This window comes from Amblyomma mixtum, chromosome 10, assembly GCF_055824585.1.
Source record: "Amblyomma mixtum isolate Tamu chromosome 10, ASM5582458v1, whole genome shotgun sequence".
NCBI classification, from domain to species: Eukaryota; Metazoa; Arthropoda; class Arachnida; order Ixodida; family Ixodidae; genus Amblyomma; species Amblyomma mixtum.
In genome coordinates this window covers 33,130,222-33,137,454 of record NC_143021.1, presented here as the reverse complement: position 1 = coordinate 33,137,454, position 7,233 = coordinate 33,130,222, and the positions used below count along the sequence as shown (strand labels likewise).

Here is a 7,233-nt window from a genome sequence, read left to right as displayed (position 1 = left end):
CTAGTTTTGCTCTGTTTTGAAGGGTTAGTAGTCCGGCGTGTTTGATTAGTTCTGTTGGTGAGTCTGTCAACCTGTGTCTATTAAATATACATCTGACCGCCTTCCCCTGCACTGCTTCTATTTGTTTAGGGAGCTTGTTAGTGAAAGGAAACCAAACAACATTAGCATACTCTAGAATTGGTCTGACATATGTGCTATACGCAAGAAGCTTTGTTTCTGATGGTGCTAGTTTGAGGCGTCTGTTAATGAAAAATAACTGTTTTAAGGCGGTTGATGTGACATTGTTAACATGAGAATCCCATCTGAGGTCAGAGGTTAGTGTTATGCCCAAATAGTTATATTCGGACACCGAATCAAGAGGAATATTGTTTAATGTGTACTGAAAATTTGATTGGTGTATCTTTCTGGTTACGGATAAAGCAACTGATTTTTTAACATTAATAGTCATCTGCCATTCTTCACACCACTTGGTCACTGCTGTTAAAGCGTTATTTAAAGCTGTATGGTCATTGACGCAGTTAATTTCCTGGTAAAGTACACAGTCATCGGCAAAAAGTTTAATATTGTGAGAAATACTAGTAGGTAAGTCGTTTATAAAAATTAGAAATAATACTGGGCCAAGAACACTACCTTGTGGCACGCCGGATGTAACATTAGTTGTTTCAGACTTAACATTGTTAATTTCGACGAATTGAGTACGGTCAGTCAAATAATCAACGATCCAATCTACTATAGGGCCAACTCCAAGGGTTGCAGTAAGTTTCATAATAAGTTTGGAATGTGAAACGCGGTCGAAAGCTTTCGAAAAGTCTAAGAAAATGAGATCGATTTGTTTCTGCTGATCAATAGCGAAGGATATGTCATGTGTAAGTTCGATTAGTTGTGTGACTGTAGAAACTCCTTTCCGAAAGCCGTGCTGAAAAGGTGTTAAAATTTGATTTTCCTCTAAGTAGGTTGTTATGTGCTTTAAGATAATGTGCTCTAGTAACTTGCATACAGTGCTTGTTAGTGAAATCGGTCTCAAATTTGAGGGATCTGATATGCTTCCTGATTTGTGTATAGGTGTCACTTTAGCTAGTTTCCATTCTTTAGGAATGGTGTGCGATGACAATGACTTGTTAAAAAGTATTACTAAATATTTTGCTACCCATTCGGCATATCTACGCAAGAAAATGTTAGAGATTCCATCAGGTCCTGATCCTTTCTTTGTGTCCAAGTTTAATAAGAGGTTTAAGACTCCTGCTTCTGTTACAGTAAGTGGTTCTAAATTATTTCCTGAGCAAAAACTAACACGACGCTTAATACCGTTGTCTGTAGTGAAAATAGAAGTAAAGTAGTTATTCAGCGTGGTTGCAATATTTCTGTTTTCCTCTGGAGAAGCTTGGTTATCTTTTCGTGATTTAGGGTTCAGGTGACGCCAGAACTTTTGGGGAGCATCTTTTAAGAAACGAGTCAGCGTATTAGTAAAGTAAAATGTTTTAGCTGTTTTTATTTTGGTTTTTAAATCAGTGATGGCCGAGTTTATTTTTTCAATTCTTTTTGGTGATGGATGGCGTTTCTGCACTTTTTTCAGCCGTCGATCTTTTCGCTTGGCATGAATTACGGTTCGAGTTAACCATGGATTACGTTTGCGTATTCTCTTAGTCTTGGTAGGCACATAATTAGTAACGCAATATGACACAACGTTTTTGAATCTCTGCCACAATGTTTCTATGTCAGTATTGATGTCATCTGAGACTTGCTGAAACGGTGTTAGTTCATGTGATAAAGTATCAAGTATGGTAGTGTCGTCAGCTCGGTTGTAGTCTGGGTACGTTATTGTAGATGGAAAACAAGGGGCACTATGATGATGCGGGACAGAACACATTACAAGTTTGTGATCAGACAGGCCATTTAAAATTTCAACCTTTGTTTCTGGACAGGAGAAGTGACTACTCAGGAAAACTAAATCTAAAACATTGGAGCTGGTTCCTTGCACACGTGTGGGTTCTGTTACAATTTGCGAGAGGTTAAAAGAAAGCATTATATCAAAAACAACATCAGCGCAAGGTGAGGTATGGTGCAGTGTATTCCAGTTAATATCAGGAAGATTGAAATCCCCTAAAAGTATTAGTCTCGCCCCTTTAACATGGTGCTGCATATAAGTATACAATGAATGAAGTATGATAGGATCAGAACAAGGACTAAGATAGACGCAACCCACAACAATTGCAGAATCAGAAAAGCAGAGTTTGCAAAAAATTGCTTCAACCCCCTCAACTTCAGGTAACGTAACGAAATGTATATCTTTTCTTATCACTAATGCCACGCCTCCGCCTCGCGTCAGCCTGTCCTTGCGTGCTATGGAGTAGTTGGGGGGAATTACTTCAAAGTCTTTGATTTCTCTTGTCAGCCAAGTTTCTGCTATAGCCATGAATTCTGGCTTTAAACCTAATAATAAAGATTCCAAGGGATCGAGCTTATTGATAGTACTACGCGCATTAATGTTCACGAAAGTTATTTGGGACGTTGTGGACGGCGCGTGCGTAGAGCCCGTGTACTTGTGTCTTGGTTTTTTTGCCTCGGTTAGTAAAGGTGTAACCCGATGAGCTGCAATTGGTGACACTTAACATTTTTCGTTGTCCCAAAAGTACAATTCACCGTTTATCTTTAGTTTGTCGAAAACCAGCGACACTTTTTCACCGCAATCTTTTTTTGGTTTCCCGTATTTCCATAGCTTTTTTCTGATTTCGCGGACACGAAATCTGACCTGAAATCTAGAAGCTTCAGTATTATAGGCCTTGTTTAGTCTTCTGCTGGTCTACCTAGTCTGTGAATGCGTTCTATTGCAACTTCTTCCAGTTTTAAGGATTCTTTGACAACTTTTTGATTCACAGCTCGCTCCAGCGAGTCGCTATTTTCTTCTTCCTCTTCAGGCATACCATAAATTATAATATTCGATCTTCTGGAGCGGTTTTCGAGATCGTCTACTTTTAATTCCAGAGACAATACGAGCTGCTGAAGATTTGCAACATGCTCAGTACATGACGAAAGCTTGTCTTCAAGTAGGGTAAGGCGTTCTAGTTTGTTGTCTATCGATGTTAACCTTTCTTCTTTTATTGTTTTTATGTCATCGGCTATCTGTCGTAGCTGTTGAGAAAGTTCTTTCATATCAGGCCCAGGATTTGTCTCAACGTCACCCGCAAGTAGTAACAATTTCAATATATGCACCACATCGCACACTGTATCAAAAAGTACCGCAGGGCACGGCAGCACAACAAGGCAACGCTCGCTGGATCTAAAACATTTCCCAAAAGGCTTTCTTACCTGCACGAGGAAGACAAGCGGGTTATCCATCGGCGCGCAAGCCCAGCTGCCGTGCCCTTTGGTCTGAAATCCTTCGTTGACGGCTTTTATAGCCCAGGAAGCTTGCAGCGCCGCTAAGCATGGCTTGAAGACCACACTGTCGCTGCCGCTAGTCGTTGGCGATGGTAGGTGACGAAATCCATCCGCAGATCGTAGGATCAGGGGCGTTGAAACGTTGTCGTTCCACAGCACACGAACAAGTTCGTACTGGAAGTGCTGACGTGGTTGTTGGCATCCCGATGGTATCACCAGCAGGCTGGCAATGATCTGCACGAGGAAGACAAGCGGGTTATCCATCTGCGCGCAAGCCCAGCTGCCGTGCCCTATATATATATGTTCTAATCATGATGTCAAAATGATGCACATTCAAACAAAGGAACACATTCAAACACATTCAAACAAAGGAATAAGTGTTATTAATTTATGCCGTGAAGTCTTTTCAAGTATGATGTTGTTCTTGTGCAGAATAGTGAGGTAGTGTGGTAGACTATATGTCACTGACTGCTTACCGTATGTAGTGCGGCAGAAAGGTACGGACCATGACATTTTGTTCCGTGTGTTATAAGATGGAATCGAACGAATGAGGTTGAAACTTGATAAGAATAGATCATTCTTAGTTGAAACAGCTTTTTTATACATAGAGATTAACTTGAATGGGAATAACTCTGAGAGTTTCACGATACTGAACCTTGCAAAGTAGGAAGCCGTATGAGTACACCATGGCACATTAGCTATTAATCTAATTGCTCGTTTTTGCGCCATTAGAATTTTCATTTGGTTTTGCTTGGTTGTTGTCCCCCAGACCATGAGACAATAAGTTATATGTGGCAATATAAATGCATTGCATTTCCGTTGCAAAAACATATTTGGGCAATTCAGGACTTAAATCTATGTACAGAATTATGTTTTTTGAAAAATATGAGTGCAAATCCACGAGCGTCCAAGTGTGTGCCGTTCGTAGATAGGAAAGTACTCGAGGAACTCCTGTTATATCTCCGAGATAATGAGCTCCAAATGGTAGCAAAGACATTTCGACATTTTGACGCGTACCTTCAAGGAATATTTAAGAAACAATGCGGGCCACTTTCATAGCTGCTGATAAAAGGGCAATGCCACGCCAAAAAATTGGCACTAATCTCTTCGTTTTCCGCTCTGGCCTTAATTTAATGTCATTTTAGAAGGGGGAAAGGCTATATTCTAGAGCAGAAATAGGCCTGTTTGATAACAAAAAGCAGACAAATAAATTCCGGCAAAAAGCATATTTTTTTCTCTAAATTTTTTATCGACAGCGATTTCTCTGGTGGTAACGGAGGGAAATATGCATTTGTTGCGAAAATATACGGTACAATACAAAATTTCATCATCTGCCATGTGCCTTTTTGAGGGTTTCTGCTCGTGAGAAATTTCAGTGCCGTTGCCATGCTGACTCTGTTTTTTTTCCTGCAGCTGCCTTGACCCAAGCACTCGCGGAAGCGGCGTCCTTGTACTCATGCCCGGATATGCGAAATCACCCTTCACTTCCTTGAAACGTCCATGGATAAAAACTGCAGGGGCGGGTTTCAGCGCAGCAGCTGGCTTGGTTTGGTCAAACCCTGTATGATGTTAGTGCGGGTGCGTATGAGCGATCCGAAAGCACATTGAAATGAAGTATGAGCATAGCTACCTCGACACCCAGCGTTGTACCCCACTTCAATGCAGTTTTTGCTGCGATGGTGCGGCTCTCATCGGCTGTACGGTAGAAGCTCAAAAGACAAAACCTGACACCAGAAATTATGAAGAAACTCTGAAAAGCCGTTTATGATGACCACTCTTTCACAGTCACCAGCGGCTATTGAACCGCAGATGTGCAATCTTTGTAAGGCAAGGAATTACCTATTACATCACTTTAAACATTTTCATGTTGGAGAGGGTGCTGCGGGGACTTGATAAGGGCGTTCGGCTGGGACGAAGGCAAAAACAGGGAGATGGTCACTTAAATCGGATAGTACTGTGCCAGCTTTTGTTGCGCATTTTTCGGTGTTCGTGATTACAATATCGATACAGGAAGATGTGGAGCACGTGATGCGTGTAGGTACTTCGATAAGATTTAAAAAGCTATATGCATCTAGTAGGCGTATGAGTTCTTGTTGTGCTGCTGAATGACATCGCGTATCAATATTCAAATCACCCGATAAAAATAATACTTGCTGGTTTGTTGTTACATAATCAAACAGGCTTTCGAGAACGTCTAGGCACCTTCTCAAATTTCCATCAGGAGGACGGTACAGAACGGCAAATACGTCATTCCCGCCTTCAACTGTCAGGATTTCTATATCTGCGGTAGAAACTGTGACTTGTTTGTTTTCTTTTGCAGTTTGTGTGTTCAATATCTGTAACGACACACCGCCACCCCGGCGCTCAGGTATATTGAGAACAAAATGTGTATAGTTACTTAGAACTAAATAGTTGGCGTCATCTTGATACCAGGTCTCGGTGAACTTAATTACATCAAAAGAAAATTTGAAAACAGATAACAAGGCTTCTATTTCTTCAGCTTTGTTATTTATCGAACGGCAGTTCAAGTGAAAAAGTTTTAAGGCGTTTGTGCTAACTAGCTTATTTAACTGTGTTGCAGCAAGCGATAGGAATCCATGATGAAAGATAACTTCCTAGGTCATCTTGGCCACGTCACTGCTATTAGTTATCTTTAGCAGCGTGCTGTTCTCAGATTTTCGTGCGTAGATCTGGCCTCCGCGCACCCAGACAAATTTCCAGTGTGACTCACGCTTCTTACTGACAGCAAGCCCCAGCAAGCGCTTGCGATCTGGGCACAAGTGCTCGTTGACGTACACAGAGTCCGTCTCCTGGAAACCAAGGTCTGTACATGAAAGCCTTGTTTTTCGCGCCTTTTCAAGAAAAGCATCTCGCTTAATTCGATGCACAAATTGTGCGACTATGTACTTTTCTGTTTTGCTTCCATGAACGGCTACCCTATGACAAACGTCAATGTCGGAAGGCGAAACACTTTCGCCCACTTTTTCACCAAGTTCTCCCAAAATTTCAAGCAAGTTTTCATCTGTGCTCACAGGTATCCCTTTGATTTCTACATTTGCATCCCGCGAATACTGTTCACAGTGTACCAGCCGTGCCTCACACAATTTGATCTGGGCAGCAAGAAAATCACAGCGATCTCTTAGAATTGCGTTTTGTTCGCGCAATGCCTTATTCTCCTCGACTGTGCTCTTGAGGTAATCCTTCATCTCGTCATATTTCTCACTGATGAATGACATGCTGGATTTTATTTCTCGGAGCTCATCGCGAACATCGTGTTCAAGGGACTCCCTGAAAGCCTTAAATTCAGCCCTGATTTCTTTCTTCATTTCATCTTGTGCTAGCGCTAGTTGCTTGCTGATTTTGGACATGATAGTGCGAGGCAAGCTGCAGCAAAAATTACAATGGTAGCAGTTTACAAATGGCAGCAGTGGCGTGGCAGCTTGCAACCTACAGAAAGATGTAAAGCAAAATGACCAACCTGCAGCAAAAGCAATTAGTTGGGTTAGCCTCTGTGTCGGTCGCGCTGCTCACGCCACTGCCGCCATGTGAAGAGCAGTCCACGTCGCCCCCGAGCTTTTGTAGCCGAAGCCCACCGACGTCACAGCGCCTGGTCCAATCGGCGGCGCGCAGATATCTTCAGGTACGATGCTCCGTTTCGGCTTCTTCCAGAAAGATATGGGCGTCTTTCTGCACGTGGACGGTACCGGCGTGGCTGCAGCAAAAGCAAATAGTTGGGTTAGCCTCTGTGTCGGTCGCGCTGCTCACGCCACTGCCGCCATACAGGAAATGTTTATTCTCTTGAAGTGCATCACGTATATGGGTTAGAATAGTTACCTGTGCGGCTATGGCTTCGAG

General features: G+C 42.3%; 1 pseudogene; it reads right to left on the bottom strand.

The window, feature by feature from the left end:
• Positions 1-2,605: 2,605 nt before the first annotated feature.
• LOC149325561 (uncharacterized) lies at positions 2,606-6,614 on the bottom strand (annotated as a pseudogene).
• Positions 6,615-7,233: the final 619 nt, after the last annotated feature.